Raw genomic sequence first — 21,317 nt, 5'->3', positions numbered from 1 at the left:
CCCGTCCCGCTGACCCCGTGTCCCGTCCCGCTGACCCCTGTCCCATCCCGCTGACCCCTGTCCCGTCCCGCTGACCCCTGTCCCGTCCCGCAGGCCCCGTGTCCCATCCCACTGACCCCTGTCCCGTCCCGCTGACCCCGTGTCCCGTCCCGCTGACCCCTGTCCCGTCCCGCTGACCCCTGTCCCGTCCCGCTGACCCCTGTCCCATCCCGCTGACCCCTGTCCCGTCCCGCTGACCCCTGTCCCATCCCGCAGGCCCCGCTGAGCCGAGGCGGCCAAGGCGCTTCCCGGCGAGATGGACTTTGCGCTGAAGTGATCAACGGGCAGAGAGGGGACATGGACGACGCACAGGCTGAGGTACGTGGGGAGCCCGGGCGGGGGCTGCTTGTCCTCTGAACAAAAATACCATCCTGAACAGAAACACCTCTTAAAGGCAAAATTAATGCTCTTTTCCCAATGTACCATCCATTTTACTAATAAAACTGTTCCAACCTTCAATAAACTGACAGTCTATTCCCCCGTTAAAATTGGGAACTTTTAACAAAAATTAGAGCTATTTAGAATTGCAAATGCCATACTGATGCTTCATTTTCTAAATTTTGGAATATTTATTATTACCAGAAAATTCACATTCTCTTTTAGATTAGAAAATTCGTGGCTATTGTTCTCAGGAACATCATGAATGCTATTGGTCTAATGAGGCAGCTTCGGGGCTGCGATAGCTGTGTGCTAAGGCTGCTGTCGACTTCTAAAAAGACAGCCCGGGTTCCTTTCTGATGGGAAGGAAAATTGCAGCTTCCCTGGCCCTTCGTGCCTGATGATTCACGTACGTAAGAATGTACCATGAGCAACCCATGCACAGATACTCACACGCCCTAATCAAATTATACGTTTGACACATTCTTAAAATGAAACTTTCTGAATGCAATTACACGTGTTAGTTGTGCTGTGATTCATATTCTGCTGGCTGGCAATGAAATGCCGCAGTGGGTCTGGGCTGCTCTTTGCTCTGCTCACCACGGCTCCTGCGCTGGAGAGCAGCCGTACCTACCGCTGTGTCCCCTGGTGGAGAGGGACCGCTTAGAGATACCACTTAGCAGGTATTTTCTAGTGAAAGTACTGAAAATTGTAAATAGGAGAAAAAACCCAAGATTTAAAACTTTTGCCAGACAGCAAATACCCAGAAAGAAGAGAGAGTGGGGCGGAGTGCTCGCTGTCAGCCCAGGTACCGCACTGCTGCTGCCCGGCTGGAACTTCAGCAGGTGACAGAAGCAGTGAAATGATTCATTCTGTAGTACACAAACACGTGTGTTGCTTTAGTTAATCCCTTCTAGCTGAAACTATAGTTCTGAATAGTGAGGAAGATGCTAGAAAGAACGATTCTCTGTTCATTTTTGGAAAAGTTACAAGTTACTGACACTGAAATACTGTGATGTTGTCTTGTGCTTTGTTCTCTCGGCAACTCCTTTTGGGCAAATCATTTAACCTCTTTTGAGTACTTCTCAAAACATTGAAAATGCCAGCATTTTTAGTTCATGTTGATGAACTTTGGTTATATTTATGCTTCAATAAATGCCACAAAAATAATACTGACAAGTATTGGAAAAGTTCTCTTCCAAAGCGGTGGTGAGGGCCCGGGTGGCGGTGACAGAGTGAGCGGTCCGCCTGGTCTGCGGTGCTCAGAGCAGACAGGGCGCGTCCCGCTCCGCGGGCTGAGGTGCCCTCTCACACCTTGGCGACACTTCTGTTATTTGTGGCCAGTGTAATTGGCCCTCCGTAACCTTATTATATTTATATATAATTAGAAAAAGATTAATTTCGGGATGTGACACTTTTTGGCCAGGTTAGAAAGCGTGCTTAATTAAAAATGCTTTGGAAAGGATTAATTGTCCCCAACTCTCTACTGTATTTTCCGTATTCATTCAAAATAGGAAACTCTAAGCAAATTTCATTAAATTAATGTTTGTTCCCTAAAAAAGGGTTCTTAATGGACATAAAAGCTACTCACTGTATCCCAAGACCAGCTTAAAAACATTGCAGAACCTCATCGTGGTACATCTGAAATTGAACAGGAAGTTTCAGTACTTGTGATACATTTTTCTTTAAGATCTTGAAGTAATAAAATTACTTTTCATAGTGTAACGCAGGATGTTTCACTGCGTGATGCTGACAGTGCTCCAGAATTCGTTACTGATGTGTATCTGTGCACTTCATTCTTCATTTTCCATGGACCTGCTCCTCATGGAGTCATTTACATATATGCAAAATGAGTGTTAAATAATCAAATCAGAATTGTGGCCTTTCTCACTGAGGTTTTACAAGTGCTAACGGTGGAACGGGGTGCAGGGCAAGGGGAGAATGTAGCCTTCAGCCATGAACCTGATTTCACGGTATTATGGTCCAGTTCTTTGTTTTGATGTTATTCTTAATTTTTATTGGTATTTTTACTAATTAAAAAACACCCAACAAACTAAACCATTCAAAATTTTTGTGAAACTTATCAGCTAATGATTTGGAGTGCTGAGAATGACGGTGAGAGCAGGACGGGCGAATAATTTACCGAAATCGGAGGAGAAGGCAAGAAGCTCGTTTTCTTCTCATTTAGCAATTAAGGCAGGAGTCTCTTGGTGCGTCGTGGCGGGCACAGGGAGGCGAAGAGCGGTGGGGTCACGAGGTGGGTGTTCGTGGGTGCACGGGCTGTGATGGAGCTCAGGAGCCGTTACGGCCGGTGCGGCGGGGAGGAAATGCCGCAGCAGGTTGGCCATGGCCGGGAGGCTGCAGCCCTGGTATTAGCCAGGTGGCCAGTTCCCCAGCTGCCGAGCCAGCTGATCCGCGGTGGAGCCAGACAGGGTGCCAGGTGGCCAGAGCCACCGCTCTGCATCCAATTAGCGGGGACGCTGATTGGAGCCGAGGGGAGCGGCAGCGGGAGGGGAGCGGCGCGCAGCCCCCGGCCCCACGCAGGCCCGGCTGCCTCGCCGCGCTCGAGAAAGCTGCGTTTTGTGAGCCTTTGGGTTGTTTTTTTAAGCAATAGAGCTGTGTTGATCTCCAGCGTGCCACGTCATGCGTGGTGGGTCCATCCATCCCAGAAACTGCCCGGGTTCCTGAACCTCTGGAGGGCGTCTGGGTGTTAACCCAGCCCGGGGACGCTGGCCCGTGTCTGGAACGGGTGGATCGCACCGGGCTATACCTGGATTACTTGACAAGAAACGATCCTCCACTCGGTCCTCATCAAGAATTTCGCATATAAGGGCAGTTTTCAGACTGTTTTTCACAGTATCACAGTATCACAGTATGTTTAGGATTGGAAGGGACCTCAAAAGATCATCTAGTCCAATCCTCCTCATACTATTTCAACATCTAATAGACTCAATTGTCCTTTAGAGGGTCTTTCACGTCAATGGATTTTGTAAGACTATTTTATTACACACACATTACTTAGGGGGTCTGCTTTTCCCACCCTTTAAATCTGTCACCAGTTTTCCATAGGCTTGAATGGAAGTATGGAATTCAATGTTTCTCACGATGATGTGGCTACACTGACGCGTTTCCTAGGACGGCTCTGAGGTGCAGCGGGTCTGGGCGCGGGGGCACCCGGAGCCTCGCCGCTCTGCCACGGGGCAAAGCCAAAGCCTGAACGTGTTTGGAGTCTTTTCCACTCCTTAGAAATCAAGTTGAGACACATAATAGAGAAAATTTGTCAGTTTTATACACCAGTTTTGGATAAATACAGGTCATCAATTTGTAGTGTCATGCATAAGAACTAAGGTATTAAAAAAATCAGGAAAGGGGGAGTATTTAAAAATTGAGCTCTCTTAGGCCTCTCTCCCAGGCTGAAAAGAGCGTTCCACCTTCAGGCTGGGTGCGATAAACACTTTGGAGTGGAGCAGGCCGACCGGCCGCCGTGAGATAATAGTTTATAGGAACGGAGCGGTTCGGCTGCGGCCCCGCGCACCGGGCGGCTCGGGAAGGCGCTCGCGGGCTGAGGCTGCGAATCACACTGGTACAAACGCTGTTCCACAGCCCGGGTACCAGATGTGTCACATCCGACTGCTTCGTTACACACCAGGGCGAGATCTGCGCGTGGCAATGATGAGCTGCGTGGGACAGAGGTTGTTCAGAGAGAGGTGGTGGTGATCTCACCCGACAGACGAAATGAAAAATATCAGCGCTCATTTCAACCTCTCAAAGGTTTGATTCAGTTAATTCATGTAGTACTTCTCTGTGTTAGATTTCTCAGTGATAAGATGGGAACAGCCGTTCCGATGCGTAACTCCTGGAAACCAGTGCAATACCGCAGCGTTTTGGATGGAGGGGCCGGTCACTGATGCGTCGCAATCCTGAGCAGACCCAGCGCAGCCCTGTGACCTCGTGTTGGCCTCTCTCGCCAGTTTCCATAGATGCACGATGGAGCTAACAGTGCTTAATTATCCACTTTACTAAATGGTGTTAAGGCTAGGGACAGTATGACCGTGTAATTACTCTTTGTAATGAGTCCTGAAAATAAGTGACTAAGAACCAGTAAATTGCAAAGCTGCTGTGTAAACTGTGTGGACAGGGTGGGACGGGGAGCGTGTCCAGAGGGTTGTGCAGTGCATGCAGCTGCAGCGGGTCACGCTGTCCCTGCAGCGTGTCCCTGTCCCTGCAGCGTGTCCCTGTGTCCCTGCAGCCCTGGACACCCTGCAGCGGGTCCCTGTCCCTGCAGCGTGTTCCTGTGTCCCTGCAGCGGGTCCCTGTCCCTGCAGCGAGTCCCTGTCCCTGCAGCGTGTTCCTGTGTCCCTGCAGCGTGTCCCTGTGTCCCTGCAGCCCTGGACACCCTGCAGCGGGTCCCTGTCCCTGCAGTGGGTCCCTGTCCCTGCGGCGTGTCCCTGTGTCCCTGCAGCGGGTCGCTGTCCCTGCAGCGTGTTCCTGTGTCCCTGCAGCGGGTCCCTGTCCCTGCAGCGGGTCCCTGTCCCTGTGGCGTGTCCCTGTGTCCCTGCAGTGGGTCCCTGTCCCTGCGCCCGGTGCGTGCAGCAGCACTGCACCGCCTCGCCCGGATTCCAGCAGCTCGTGGCTCTTGCGCAAGGCTGCAGTCCAGCGATGGCTGAGCACCATGCCAAGCTCTTTGCATCATCCGCTCTCCTCCCCCTCTCTCCACCGCAGCTGTGATAGTAACAATTATGCTGGGAGGAGTGTGTCTCTCTGTGGCATTTCTACCCATTTGATCCCTCTCACACAATCACAGGGAGGTGGGGTTTCTGTCTTGCTTACGTGTCTGTGTTTTTAAACCAGCCTGTCCTTGTGATGCGTGTCTGCAGTCGACATGCACCGGCCGGTCTGCGCCCTGCGCGGCGACTCCGCATCAGACCGCGGCAGCTCGCAGCTTGCAGGCTGCCCGCGGCTCCGCACCCGCCAGGTCCAGACAGCGCTGGCCCCGGAGCTCCCGCCGCGCAGCTCCAGGCTGACCAGGGGGAGGGAATTGTTCCTTCAGTGCGAGGGGACGCGGAGAGAGAAAAGGCCTCGCTGGTCGGGTGTCTGCGGGTCGGCGGCAGGACACGGGCTGGCCACAGCGTGGTCACGGCACCGAGCGCGGCACCGAGCGCGGCCCGCGCCGGAGCTGCTGCGGTGAGGGACACGGCACAGCCACCGCACACCTGGGGACACCCCAGCCCCGGCCAGGGCACAGTGAGCAAGCCCAGCAATTTTAGTCCCTGAAATCGATTTATTTTGAAAAGCAACTTAAAACATGTTTTTGCTTGCTGGCCACGTCCAGAAATGCTTCACCATCTCTGTCGTGTCCTCAGATTTTTGTAAAATATAAAAACCGAGGACTTTGTCCCTTTCTAATACAATTGCTTTTAGAATCCCTCCGTCATTTTGGACCAGAAGAAGGATGTTTCCATGTCAGCTCCCGAGGGCAGTTAATGAATGCCGTGGCACGCGTGGATGGAGGCAGCACCCACCAGAGGAAGAGGAGCAGGCAGAGAAAACAGTGATCAGCTTTACATATTTCCAAAAAAAGTCCCAGATAGGTCCTCCCCCAGAGATTTTTTTCTATTTTATTTAATTCTTCAACCTCTATTCGTGTTTCCACAGTATCATCAGGCAGTATTTACATTTGTTTGTTCGATATTAGAGTGTTGATGAACAACATGTGAAAGAACCAAACCCAAATTACTTCAACGTTATTATCACTTTGTCATTAGTGTAATTTGGAGCTTGTTTATCAACAATCTCACATTCTGAGATGCTGGTTCAAAGTCTGCTGAAGGAACACGCACCGGGAACCACGTCTGTGGTTGAGTCCAGCGGGCTGCCAGCACGGGGGTCACCGCGTCCTGTCCCCAAATGCCTGTGACACCACAGAACTTTGTCGTTATTTTGGTGGGGTTCTCGTTGTTGCTGCTTTGGTTTGGTTTGATTTTTATGCGTTTGTTTGGGTTTGGTTTTTACGCCAGACAGGAACGGCCGTGCCCATCGGCATCCCCAGCGCTGCCCCGGGGACACGCTGCAGGGACAGCAACCCGCTGCAGGGACACAGGGACCCGCTGCAGGGACACAGGGACACGCTGCAGGGACAGCGACTTCCATAGCATCAAATGATTCCTGCAACACTCTGAAAGGGCAGCGATCCTCATCATTTTAATAGTGCTTATCTGGGAATATTAGTGAGCGTTTCCTCCCAGCACCCCAAGGAATGAGCGGCCCCTGGGCAACCCGGTTGTTTGGAAACAGCCCATTGTAGCTGTGGTGTGTGGGGGGAGCGCGCAACGAGGGCGCCCGCTCCCGCTCCCGCTCCGTGTGCGCGCACACGAGCCCCGTCCCGCCCGGCTCCCGCCTCGTCTGAGGAGATCCAGCCAAGGATCGGGCAGGGCAGGCTGGGAGAGCTGCAGTGCTGCAGGCGACAGACCCCAAAGTGCTTTGCATTTGTTGTTGTTGCATTTGGAGGCACGGACTGGGTAATCTAATACGCCTTTTATGTCTTATCTTACGTTGTTTCTACAAGATTGTTTAGTGAGCATGCCACCTCTAGGCATTATTGAATAAAAGCATCGAAAATGGAACCTTAGGCTGCGTCGTAAGGAACAGAAGAGCGCAGGTCACGCTCCCAGCAGACCCAGGGCCGCCCGTCCGCGAGCACAAACAGCCGTGGTTTACTGCTCCAGTTACCCGCACCGGGGACGCCGTCCGCCAAAGGCACACGGTGCTTACATTGCTTATTTAAGACTTTACGTGTGAGCGTATGGTAGAAATACAAGGAGGAGTTTGGAAATATTGGTGGAAAATAATAAACATTTGCTTATCCCTATTGTCTTATTTACAGATGTGTGCAGCCGTAAATAACATCTAAATGTGTTTGTTTACATCCATATTGCATCTTACATCTGTTAATTACCGGGTTAAAATATCCCTGCCTCTGCCCATTGCCTGAGCAATTGTAGAGGGGTTTTTGGCTCACTAATTAATATAGATTTTTTTAATCTATTGAGAACGGGGCTGAAAGTGGAGTTAGCAAAATTGCCCTGTGGTTGGTGTATTTATTGTTGGCCTTCAGTGAATACCATCCACACGGTTTCAGTGCTTTCTATACCTTGCCGTGTCTGCTAAGTAGAATACAAAATGATATATAAGTATATATATATACAGTTAAATCTAGTTTTACTGCACTTTGGGGAAGATGGGGCCAACTCTGACCCAGTTTTTCACTGAAGTGATTAGCAGTTCTATATGCCTCAAACTGAAATACATTAAAAGGTGCTGCCTCGTTAAAGTTTTCTCTCTGGTGATCAGGTTTCTTTGCAAAGTCCGTGGTTAACCACTCAAAAATAGATTCGCTGACACTCACTAGGTAATTCCTGAATATTTAGGGCAGTCGTTCTTCTCATTTCTAGTTTTCAGGTTTGGGGACGGAACCTGGTGCAGGTAGTTACCGATTTGAACTCGCTTTGTTTCCACTAATGTTAGTGCAGATTTTGCCATGGGCCTCAGTGGGCAGAGCATTTGGTAAGGGCTTTGTCTGGACTGACCCTGGGGAGGCGTGCGGACGGAGCGCTCCGGCATGGCGCTCACCGCTGGCCGTGCGGACGGAGCGCTCCGGCGTGGCGCTCACCGCTGGGCGTGCGGACGGAGCGCTCCGGCGTGGCGCTCACCGCTGGGCGTGCGGACGGAGCGCTCCGGCATGGCGCTCGCCGCTGGCCGTGCGGACGGAGCGCTCCGGCGTGGCCCTCACCGCGGGGCGTGCGGACGGAGCGCTCCGGCGTGCCGCTCGCCGCTGGGCGTGCGGACGGAGCGCTCCGGCATGGCGCTCGCCGCTGGGCGTGCGGACGGAGCACGCCGGCGTGCCGCTCGCCGCTGGGCGTGCGGACGGAGCGCTCCCGCATGCCGCTCGCCGCTGGCCCGGCGCCGGCTCAGTGCCCGTGTTGGTGCCCGCCCGGCGCTTTCAGGTGTCCGGCAGAGCTTCTTTCCCTTTCCTGCCGTGTCGCCTGGATCTGGAGCTGAGGATTTGCTCAGCTTTAGCAATCCCATTATAATCAGAGCAATGCAATTTGCCTGCAGACAAGCTCTTAATGTCATTTTCAGTGATTATACCTGTGTTAAAGTTACAGTATTGGTTCAGAGCAATCTAATTATTTTAAATCATTATTTCAAAATAATTATAAACCAAATTGCCCATCCTTTTTAACAGAATTGCTTCTGATATCTTTTCCTCAAACACTTTTCTTCTCACCCTTGTTGTGCGGACGCAGCTCTGTCACGCTGGGCTCAGTGATGCTGCGCACGCCCGGCCAGCCGGGCCGCCGTCCGTCTGCGCGGAGCCGCTGCCAGGGAGCCGAGCGGCGCTCGGCTGTCCCGCAGCACAACGAGCACTAATTGCAATTAGCAGCTCTGCACAGCAGGGCACACACGGCCAGCACCTGCTGTATCGGCACCCACCGTATCAGCACCCACCGTATCAGCACCCGCCGTATTGGCACCCGCTGCATCAGCACCTGGTGTATCGGCACCCGCTGTATCGGCACCTGGTGTATCAGCACCCACTGTATCAGCACCCGCTGTATCGGCACCCGCTGTATCAGCACCCACCGTATCGGCACCTGCTGTATCAGCACCCGCCGTATCGGCACCCGGTGTATCGGCACCTGGTGTATTGGCACCTGCTGTATCAGCACCCACCGTATCGGCATCCGCTGTATCGGCACCCGCTGTATCGGCACCCGGTGTATCAGCACCTGGTGTATTGGCACCTGCTGTATCAGCACCCGCTGTATCGGCACCCGCTGTATCGGCACCCGGTGCATCGGCACCCGCCGTATCGGCACCCAGTGTATCGGCACCCGGTGTATCGGCACCCGGTGTATCAGCACCCGCTGTATCGGCACCTGCTGTATCGGCACCCGCTGTATCGGCACCTGCTGTATCGGCACCCGCTGTATCGGCACCCGCTGTATCGGCACCCGGTGCATCGGCACCGCGAGGCCGGAAGGTGACCTGGGTCTCCTGTCCTGGCTGGGATCCCTTTGACACTGTTCTTAAAGGTTCTTGTTCTTTGAGAAAAAGAGCTACTGGTGAAACGGTTTCATAGCACGAAAAGTGGATAGTTCAGTGGGTTTGTATTTCAGGGTGAAGAAGTGCTAAAGAATCACGCTGTGGATTTTACAGTAGGAAATAGATGCGCAGAAGTACAGACCATCGGGAAAACGGACCCGATCCTCGTTTCATTCATTAGTGTGCACAGATTCATCCTGTCTTCACAAATGTTCTGATGCCACACAGATGCTGTTTGGGTGGATGTATTCAGAGGAATAGTGACATCCAGTGGCTGCTCAGCCCGGCCACGGGAGCAGCAGCGTTGCAGCGGAGCGGCCGGAGCCGCGCGTTCTGTCCGTCTGCAGCAGATGGAGCTTTTGTAAACACGTGCAATGTGCCACCTCCAAGACTTCTGTGGTGGCCCAAGCCTTGCCAAGCCTTGCCCAAGCCTTGCCCAAACCTTGCCAAACCTTGCCCAAGCCTTGCCAAGCCTAGTCCAAACCTTGCCCAAACCTTGCCCAAACTTTGCCCAAGGCTTGCCAAGCCTAGCCCAAACCTTGCCATCTCCGCGCTTGTTCTGCTGCAGCCGGCGGTGCAATCACACAGTGTGTGCTGAGGAATTTCCGCGTGTTCTCTGGTGGTGGTGGGAGTTTTGGACATGACACCTGGTTTAAAATCTCGTTTTACCTCTCTACATGAGTCTTACTAAGTACATAAGCACTTCGGACAAGAGCAAAGCTGGCGGCTTTGTGTTTTGTTTCCTGCAGCAGTTGGCAGGTTAAGGGAGGTTTTAATGACGTGCCATCCATAGCTTTAGGATGCTGCTTGCCATGTGTTCTGGGAGCCGAACGAGACATTTCAGAGGAACCTCGCACAAACCCCCTAACAGCTCCTGGAAGAAGCCTTCTGATATTAAGCATACAAAGAGCTTGATAGAATTAATGGTGGCTCCCAGCGTGAACAGAAATAATTTCAGATCGAGTGCCTAATGTGCCTGTCAGTACTTCAAAATGAATGATTAAAGATAAAAATAGATTTATTATGTTCTCAATGGCATTGAGCCTCAGAGCAGCGGGAAATACGGTGTCTACTGGCGGAAAACCCCGGGTACGACTGTCCTGCTGCATCCTGAAAATGGTTTCACGGTGTCTGTTGAGCAGAACCAATTGCGTTGTCAGACTTGTAAATGTTTCCAGCCCTGATCGCAGTTCCAAGCAGCACCTGGTAAATTAGTTTTGACTCCTGACGGTGTCAGTCCCATGCGGTGGCGTCCTTCATGTTCCTGTGGGAGCTGCCGGTGACCCGCACGCGTGACGGGGACTCTGCCGGGGGGGCTGCCCCGAGCGTCGCCGCTGTCCTGCACCCCCCCGAGCGTCGCTGCTGTCCCGCACCCCCCCGAGCGTCGCTGCTGTCCCACACCCCCCTGGACGTTGCCGCTGTCCCGCACCCCCCCGGACGTCTCTGCTGTCCCGCACCCCCCCGGACGTCGTTGCTGTACCGCACCCCCCCGAGCGCCGCTGCTGTCCCGCACCCCCCCGGACGTCACCGCTGTCCCGCACCCCCCCGAGCGTCGCTGCTGTCCCACACCCCCCCGGACGTCGCTGCTGTCCCACCCCCCCGGACGTCGCCGCTGTCCCGCACCCAGCACAGCCCCAGGGCGGCCGCCGGGTCCCGCTGGTACCTGCGCTGATTCCGTTGGCGTCGCCGGTGTCACCCGTCCCAGTGAGACCAGCATGTTTCCCGTGTGACCGCATTTGTCATCACAGCGTCCACCTAGCAAAACCATTTCTTATAAAATAACTGTATTTCCCTTGTTTCTGCCTTGTGGCTTAGTTTTGGACAAATATTGCCAGAAATATGTATAAAAAATTTCATAGTACCAGTAACATAAAAATATTGCCACAGTACTATCGGAAGCTTTAAACACATCCGCTTGTAAATAATTCACACGACCGGCAGCTCCACCATGAGCATCCTCAAGGTTTAACAAAAACTCCTTTGCAAAATACCCGCCAAGAAGACCCCTCCATCTCACCCGCCCAAAGGGCCAGCGCTTTCACTCTTTACGGGCACGTAATTTATCCAAAGAGCGCTGAAGAGTTAACAGCTCTTGTAGTTAAATGCGTAATTAGCAACTAAAGAGTAAAGTCAGAAAAATGCAGTTCATTATTAGTCAGGGTACTGAGCACATTTCACTTTGCTATGGAGAGTAATACATTTATATTAAGACTTCAGTTTGAAGGTTCATGGGTCAAGATTAATCAGTCGCGACCTTGCAACACAGCTCTTATCTTCATGGAGTAACAGCTGAGTAAGGGAATCTGAAACAGGGGTCCATACATTTATATACAGCTCAATCTGATTGAATGGTTAGCATGTAATTGAACAGCAAAGCTAACATTCCTTTTCAGAGGAAGAATTAAAGCCCTTTGGAAAAAGAGAGGTGAAACACAAGTAATTTTTCAGTGGAAGTGACATTATGAATTGGTGTCCAGCATGACTGAGCCCGATGGTTGTGGGGTTCCTTCCTACTGCGATTCTTTCTCCAGAGCGGTTCTTCCTGCTTGAAATACTCAGCAGAGAAGGACACAAATGTTGACGTTTCCAGCTGCCAGGTGCTTTGGTAACAAAGCTGTGCATTGCCAGGCAGACAGTGTTGGTTTCTGCAGGGCACCTCTGCTGCCGCAAAGGCAGATGTTCTCTGCGCGGCGTGCTGGGGGGCAGCAAACCGGCTGTACCGCCGAGGCTTGTGCCGTCACCTCGCGGCTGTGCCACGGAGGGTTGTGTTGTCACCCGCGGCTGTACCGTGGAGGGTTGTGCCATCACCCCACGGCTGTACTGCGGAGGGTTGTGCCATCACCCTGTGGCTGTACCCTGTACCACGGAGGGTTGTGTTGTCACCAACAGCTGTACCACGGAGGGTTGTGCTGTCACCCCGTGGCTGTACCCTGTACCGAGGAGGGTTGTGCTGTCACCCCGTGGCTGTACCCTGTACCGAGGAGGGTTGTGTTGTCACCCCGTGGCTGTACCCTGTACTGCGGAGGGTTGTGTTGTCACCCACGGCTGTACCCTGTGCTGCGAAGGGTTGTGTTGTCACCAACAGCTGTACTGCAGAGGGTTGTGTTGTCACCCGCGGCTGTACCCTGTACCGCGGAGGGTTGTGTTGTCACCCGCAGCTGTACCCCGTACCACGTTCTCACACCGGTGCGCGTTGTTTCAGCCCAAGCTGTGATTTCTGCTGTCTTTTTGTGAGGCCACTGAATCACGTATATTCGTACTAAGGTTTGTAATGTTGTTTTGAGAAAGGAGCGCTGACCTCTGGCTCGTGTCGTCTGCCGAGCTCCCCCCGAGCTTCGCCATCGGGTCTTCAGGGATAATGAGGTGGAACAATTTATTAATCTGTCATCCCTGAGCAAATGAGTTACATTTGTTTTGAAGCCTTAATGTAGTGGTCGGAGGTTAACACCTCGGAAAATCCCGGCGGCTTTTCTCTTCAGGTATGAATAAACCAGGGTCTCACCGGCTTACCGCGCATCGAGGAACATAACATGTGAAATCTGTAATTAGCGTCAGAACTTTTCGTGGGGTCAAGAGCTCCCTGATGGCCTCGGTGCTGCGATCCGCTGCACCTACGGAGTCCACACCGACCTCAGCTCTGCCCGGCGCTGCGTTTGCAGGTTCACATCTAAATCGGCACCCAGCACAGACCTGGCGTCCTGTGTCTAAATAGCAACAAAGATCCCGTCAGTGTCTCCTGGCCTCCCACCAGGCCTAGTTTTACCAGGAATTAAAAAATATAAGAGATAACAAACTTGCAGGTTCAGCCCGTGGGTACAAAACGCCTGGTGACCCAGTCCAGGGCAAGCACATTGATTGAATCCTGGGAGCGAGTGCTTGAATACCAGGCTACTTGCATTTTAAATCTCTAATTCAGAGAGAGCAGCTTCAATGAAGAGTCCTACCTATCAGTTTAGACGAGAGAGCAAGTCTAAGCTGCGGTACTGCCGACACCACTATTACACTGTGATTAAAATATGGCTTTTGATTAGTAAACAGATGGATTTTAATCTGCGTCACGAGCCTGGGTGAATTTGTTGCCAGTTCTTGAAGCGATTTGTGTTCTTGGAATCAAACTGCCAAACAGTAACAGATGTGAGAACATTGAGCTGTCAAGAGCTTAATGAAGTAAAACCGAGATCACTAACCAGTTTTAGAGAAGGGTTAAGGGGATCCCTTTTCGAAAGCTAATGATTTAGGACAGCACACCTGTCGTTAGGCAGCAGAAGATACCAAAATTAACCATTGTCTCGCATGAATTCTCATTCTGCCACATGTGCTTGAAATGATAGACAGAGTTGTACCTCAGAATTAATTGTGCTTTCAACTCTGGAAAAAATGGGGGGAAAAACTTGATCTAGGGTTGTTAAAAACAGTTGAAATCGCTAACACAGCATGGCTTGCATGGTTATGAGACATTGCCTGTTAATTCTCAATGTGAAAAGACACGTTGGTACCCAGAATGCTGGTGGTTGAAGCGCGTGGGGTTTGGGGGGTGAGCAGAGACCATTTGCGTGTGAAACGCCTTCGTTACGTTGTCCTGAACGGGACGGAGCTCCACGCGCATGACGTTCCCGCTTCGGCAGCGCTCGGCGGGCGCGGACGGGGGCTCAGCCGAGGCGGGAGCCCTGAGCCCCCGACCCGCAGCTGCCGGAGCAGCCTCTGTGCCCCCGGCGCAGCTGGGACACCGCGGCTGGAGCGGACACCGACACTCGACACGGGCAGTGCCTGCTTGGTCCTGCCGCTGGGAACCACTGAGGTTAATCACCAATCTGCAGTAATCCCGTTGCTGTTGTAAAAATAGCCATTGTGAGAAATCGGTATCTGCTGGATTAAAATGGCCTTTTCCGAGCACTTGGCGGCGAGCGGGGCGCCCTGCAGTCCCGCAGAGCCAGCACCAGCCTCCCCAGGCCCGGCTCTGGAATGAGCGCGCGGGTGTTGGGCATGGAGCCATCTAGGAACATAGATAGATAGATAGATAGATAGATAGATAGATAGATAGATAGATAGATAGATAGCTACAAAATAACGCTCTGTGTGAAACAAAATTCTGCTGACAGAAATGCAAGTTAAAATTTGTGTCTAAAATAGTCTTGTCTCAGTGGTATTTCCTTGAAATCCTCCAAACCCATGTTTCTGCAATGTCTGCATCGCTCCGGGCAGCCGCTGGCCACGGGTCCTGGTGACGGTGCTCGCGGGCCGGGGTTCTGCACAGGTTCTGCGTGCCAGGACTTCTAGTCACGTATTCTCGGAATCGGTGGCCTGCCGCTGGCGCTGTGGCAGCTTTGAACGGCGTTTCAGCGGGCCGGGCTGGCGGTCAGATCACGGCAAGGAGAGAAGATCCCGTCCAGTGTCTGTTTCTGTGCAGCCAGCATGCGCGCCTCTGGCCCCAGGGCTGTTGGCTGAAAAGCAGCTTTATGAGCCTTGGGAGATTGCTGCATTTTTACAGGAGATTTGGGTGAATGCATCACTGCCTCCATAGGAGCTTTTTATCATTTAGCATCCTACTGATGTCTGGTTTTCCTCTCTGCAGGAATCCCGCTGCAAAATGACTGTAAATTACCAGGCAGGAGTCTTTGATCACTCACCAATTATCTCTCTTCCTTTCAACATGTAAAGCTCACTCTATGAGGTAACTCCCGTCATTTCAGTAGAGTACCGTTTGAAATCAGCAGATTGGGAACAGGTTACCTGTTCCTCACCCCTGAGCGACACGTTTCCTCGGTGGTTCTTCCGCAGTTCTGTCCGTCCGACGCGAACACGAGCGGGTGTGCGGGCGCGTTGTGCTCACACCGCGCTGCGCCGCACGCGCCGCCCGCGTTTGGAGCTTGTTTAACGGGACAGCACAGACTGGAAGGAATTGGTTCTTCAACATCGGCATTCCACACGTTTAAACAGCTTCCCTCTACAAACTATCGTTGAGTTTTAGCGTATTCTCAAGCTCTCGTCTTGTCCTAAGCTTGGGACTCCTGTCTCTCTAAGTCTGCGCCCTCTGCCCGATCCCCCCAGAGGAACGTGTCCTCGCACTCCCCTCCCCAGCGAAACACTGCAAAGTTCAGCTTCAATCTTGCTCTACTTATGTTAAACCCATACAGTGATTTTTATCTCTACCATGAGCTTTCTGACTCTCCCGCTCCCAAAGCAGCTATCTGAACCGAACCAATTATTAACTATTTATATTACAGTAGCTACTAAAAAGGGGGACACACACACATTAGCGTGGGTGCTGCTGGAACAGACAGATCTTGTCACAAAACAAGCGTTCAGGAAGTTACCGGTTGCCATGCGAGTGGCAATGTCTGCACTTGACTCGCATCTTTACATTGGAAAATGAATCTTACCGTTTTTATAGTGTGGGGAGTACTCGCAGTGGGTCCGTTACAGGGGATGAACAAAGAGCATTTGGGAGTGGGAGCCACTGGCTTCTTTCCAAGGCGGTGGCACCGGTATCGTTATGAGAATGTTGCTTTGGTTTGCTCCCTTGTCAAGAATCGACTCCGTGCAACCACCATTTTACGCTCTGTCTCTGGGGGCCAAGCAGATGCAAGTTGCTGCAGCCTGGGATGCGGGCGGCCGAGGAGCAGCAGGAACAAGAGCCAGCTAAGCAGAAATATTGGCCTACATTTGTTTCTCCTCCTGGTGGAAGGCACGCGGGTTTCTATGGCAACTCATGTTTTCTGTTCGTCAGCCCTACTGACTCACTTCTGGGGGAGCCGCGGAGGAGAGGGCTCGTTCCGCCGCCCGCCGGGGCTCCTGCCCGCAGCCCCGCTCGGGCCGGCGTCTGCAGCCCCCAACGGGCCACGAGAACAGGCCGCCAAACGTCACACATCCTCGTCCTCTTGAAAAGTCACTGGCAATAGGCTGAGTTTGTCTGCTTGACAGGGGGACGTCAGCCCAGCTGAAGCACTGGGACGCGCTGGCTGGCTCTGGTGCAGCACAGAACACATTTCCTCCTCAGTACCTTTCTGGTCACAACCCTTTTTTTTCAATCTACTACCTAATCTTGTCCTTTACTGACATATTAGCCCGCCAGCCTGGCTTCAACAGCTATATCCCAATGGCTTCCCCCACCCTGACCAGCGTCTGTGAACTATTTAATCTATGGGTTTGCGCATCTTGAGGCTCCCGGCTGAGAAGGTGGGGAAGGGCCCGCGCCCCGTGTCCCAGCTGAGCACCCGGGGCCTCAGCTGCACAGCTGCCCGGGCGCACGGCTGGGTCTCCCCGCAGAGCCCAGGGTGCTGAGTAACCGTTCTGCCTTGGGGCAGAGCCTCAGCCGCACAGCTGCCCGGGCGCACGGCTGGGTCTCCCGCAGAGCCCAGGGTGCTGAGTAACCGTTCTGCCTTGGGGCAGAGCCTCAGCCGCACAGCTGCCCGGGCGCACGGGCTGGGTCTCCCGCAGAGCCCAGGGTGCTGAGTAACCGTTCTGCCTTGGGGCAGAGCGGGCGCCCGGCAGCCTCTGTCGGGCTCTGCCGAACCTCCTGCTGTTGTGTCCGAGAGCCGCCGAGCACTCGCACCACCAGCAGCTCCTCTGAAGCTTTTCCTTTTGCCTAATCACCAACATATGGCACACTTTAAGGGAGATTATCTTTACATTGTTAGCCTTAAAATGCAGCCGCCTTCCAGCTTTACAAGGTCACAGCAGCTATCCGGTTAAATGGTGGAGCAGAAATAAAATGTTAACGCAGCATGACCTCGGTCAATCAGTTAATCTTCCTCTACCCTGTTTACTCCAGCAAAACAAAAATCCATCTTCACACACTGAAAAGTGCTTTGAGATCCTGGGGTGAAAGGCACTTCATAAGCCAGAGTATTAATTATTTAAGCCCTGCTTGGTACTGGAGGGAATACAGATGAATTTCCGAGGATGGTGTGATTGTTTATGTGCAGCTGCTGCTCGCGGTCACACACGGTGCAGCGTGCACGAGGTGCTGCTGCTCGCTGTCACACACGGTGCAGCGTGCACGAGGTGCTGCTGGTGCTCACGGTCACACACGGTGCAGCGTGCACGAGGTGCTGCTGTTCGCGGTCACACACGGTGCAGCGTGCACGAGGTGCTGCTGTTCGCGGTCACACACGGTGCAGCGTGCACGAGGTGCTGCTGGTGCTCACGGTCACACGCGGTGCAGCGTGCACGAGGTGCTGCTGGTGCTCACGGTCACACGCGGTGCAGCGTGCACGAGGTGCTGCTGGTGCTCACGGTCACACACGGTGCAGCGTGCACGAGGTGCTGCTGCTCGCGGTCACACACGGTGCAGCGTGCACGAGGTGCTGCTGTTCGCGGTCACACACGGTGCAGCGTGCACGAGGTGCTGCTGTTCGCGGTCACACATGGTGCAGCGTGCACGAGGTGCTGCTGGTGCTCACGGGGGGTCTTTTCTAACATTATGTTATATGTATGTTATGTTATGTTATGTTATATGTATGTTATGTTATGTTATGTTATGTTATGTTATGTTATGTTATGTTATGTTATATGTATGTTATGTTATGTTATGTTATGTTATGTTATGTTATGTTATGTTATGTTATGTTATGTTATTGAGGTTTTATTTTATAGTGCCCAATATTGTCATTCTACTGCAAGCACAGAGTGTGATTTTTAGAGCTGCTGTTCCTTAAAACCTGTTTTTGCTATGATTCCATTTTAATGTGGCCATGTATTCTGATACAGAAATGTTCAGTAAAAGCATGAGCACATACAGACAGAAAGGGAAAATTTTCTTCTTATGAACCATAAAGGTGGCGATCATAAATCTAAATTAAACCCTTTTTAAGAACTTTTGTCAAATTGAATGGGCTTGTGCCGTTCAGAAACTTCTATTTCCACACATACATATTTTAAAACACATTTAAAAATAAAATAGCACGTGGACACATTCGACTGGCTGTTCGCACTGTCGTTGTGCAGGCACTTCAGTCTCTGAAGAGTTTAATATGCTCCTGTGTGGGTTTAAGTCATGTACAGACAATGGCAGGTATGGCCCGGGCGGGGGCGGCCGCAGCGGGGCAGCGGCCCCGGGAGCGGCCCCGGGCTGCGGATGCGGCGGCGGCCCCGGGGATGCGGCGGCACCGGGGATGCGGCGGCGGCCCCGGGGATGCGGCGGTGGGACCAGGGATGCGGCGGCGGCCCCGGGGATGCGGCGGCACCGGGGATGCGGCGGTGGGACCAGGGATGCGGCGGCGGCACCGGGGATGCGGCGGCACCGGGGATGCGGCGGCGGCACCGGGGATGCGGCGGCACCGGGGATGCGGCGGTGGCACCGGGGATGCGGCGGCGGCACCGGGGATGCGGCGGCGGCACCGGGGATGCGGCGGTGGGACCAGGGATGCGGCGGCGGCCCCGGGGATGCGGCGGCGGGCACCGGGGGCCCTCTGGCGGCGGCGGCGGGTGCGGGCGGTGCCGAGCGGGATCCCCGCCACAGCGCCCGGGGGAGCGGGGCTGTCCCCGGTGTCCCCGGCCGTGTCTCCGCAGTCTTGGCACAGCAGCACCGTCGGGCCATCGTGGGTGCGGAAACCCCTCCGCGGTTCCGCTGGCCCGGCGGGGTCGCTGTGCGCTGCACGGCCGCCTTCGCCACGGTTCTCCCGTTTGGCACAGATTGTGACAGTCACGAGGTGACTCGAAGCAATGTAGAGGCAAATCCAGTTCTCAGTGGAGAACACTTGGACTTTGTGTATTGGGTAGATAAAATTCCATCATTCTGAGCAGGCATTTCATCACAGCAGTTTGCAGCAGACTAGGACGACGTGTTTGGTGTTGGTTTCTTAGTCAGCTGTTGCTCCCCCAGCCCAGACCTCAGCATGTAGTCTCTGGACTTTGGATGGACCTTTTCGCCCCTGCTATTTCCCAACAACTCCAGAAGCACCCTCTGCAGCCAGCTGCAGCCTGTCACTGCCACACGGCATTTCCTTGTTCTGTCGGAAACAACAGGTCGGGCTTTTACCTGCTTGCAAATCCGTACAGCTAATATTAACGGCCGTGCGCTTTAGCACAGCCCGCATTGGAAATTCAGCTCTGGGCCTGAACAAACGTCCAGGTTGCACGAGGCTACAGATTTAGCAGCGTGCTGTGAAAAGCCAGCACTGGGTGCGATCGGCGGCTGCCTGGGGATGTGAGGCTGATATGGCAATAATAGAGATTTTACTAATGTGTATTGTATTGCTGTGATTGACACTACGATGTTGTACAGAGCTTTGGTGTCCACAAACGGAGAGTGAGGAAAAAATACTTTTAGTGCTTCTGGGGGACTAAAATAATATATGTGACTTAAAGCAGCTTGCTGTGTTTGGCTTGCCCAAAGCTCTGGCAGACAAGTGCATTGCGAAGTGTCAGCAGTTTTGTGGGAGGAAGCACAAGGTACTTGTGCACAGTCGGTTCCCTGAGCCGCAGGGAAAGCCGTGAGGAGGCCGAGTGGCTGGAGGCTGGACTGGGGCTTCTCCAAAGCAAAAACCGAGCCGTGGTTTACCGGAGGTGCAAACAGCCACCGGGACGAGCGGGAGAGCCCAGTTCTGCTCGTGGGATTTCCAGATGCCAGGCAGGTGTTCTCCAGCAGATACACCTGAGCACAACGCAGCGTCCTGGGGCCGGGCCAGAGGCGCTGGGCCAGTTCGGAGGTCACTGGGTAAACCCAGGAGGGATGTGGAGTGTCCGAGACCTGGAGAACCCGGCGCTGGCTCCTCCCGGCGCTGCTGCGGGAGGAACAGGGAAGTTTTCAGATGTATCTGCAGGTCTGTGCGAGACCCATTCATCACGTAAGTCCTGCCTAACCACTCTTCATGATTACATATTTACAGTGAGAATTTATTAATCATTAAAACTGTAAATAAAAGGATTACAGAGAAAGTCAGAATGGTTCAGTCTGGAAAGAGCGCTCATTATTTTCACCCTTGTGCGTTTTTCTGCATTCACTACTTGAATTTCAAAATAAAAATATTGAGATAAAGTCCCGCATCCGCTTGAGTACAGTTGGTGTAATTTTTTAGTTTAAGCAGGTGCGAAAACATGAGGCAGTCACGTACTCCCGGAGACTCCAGGTTCATTCAAAGGCCCGAAGTGAAAAGCTGTTTATTCCCCGTTTCTTTGCCTTTGCTCAGCAGACAGGGCTCGGCTCTTCCTGCCCGTGCGGCCACCGCGCCGGCGACACCGCAGAGACTGAGTCCCAGCCCCGGCACCGGGAACAGCTGGGAACCGGTGCTGCTGGACCAGCCCACGGACAGAGCCGGGGAAGAGGAGCCGTGCCCCCCGCGGAACAGGCACAGCCGCTGGGTACAGGTCTCCTAAAGGGTGTGCAATTAAATAAACGCATTTTGTTTTCTTGGCTCCGGGGTATTTGGGGAAACGCAGCCGTGGAGGCGGGGGCAGCAGGCGTGTCCTGCCGGCCGGGGCGCGCGGCTGCTCCGCGGGCTGTGCGGGACTGCGCGCGGCGGAGCCTGGGCCGGGCCCCGCTCGGGCAGCAGCGCCCCGCGGGAACCTCCTCCGAGCGGCGGGCGCCGGCTGCCGCTGCTCCCGGGAGCGCCGCGGGCGGGCGGCGGGTGGGGCGCGGCGCGGGGCGGCCCCTTTAAGGCGCGCGGCGGCGGCGCGGGGCGCCCATGTGGAGGTGCTCCATGCCTTGTTGTCCTCCGCGCCCATTGGCCCGCGCCGCGGTGACATATTGTAATAGGCCGCGAGCGCACTGCGGGGGGAGGGTCGCCCGCAAAACCCGGTGACCGGAGTCCTCCGCCGCCGGTCCGGCCCGCGCTCGGCGCCCTCCCGCGTCCCGC

Source organism: Streptopelia decaocto, assembly GCF_964273445.1.
Source record: "Streptopelia decaocto genome assembly, chromosome: 18".
In the NCBI taxonomy this organism is placed as follows: domain Eukaryota; kingdom Metazoa; phylum Chordata; class Aves; order Columbiformes; family Columbidae; genus Streptopelia; species Streptopelia decaocto.
This window is presented reverse-complemented; position numbering follows the sequence as displayed.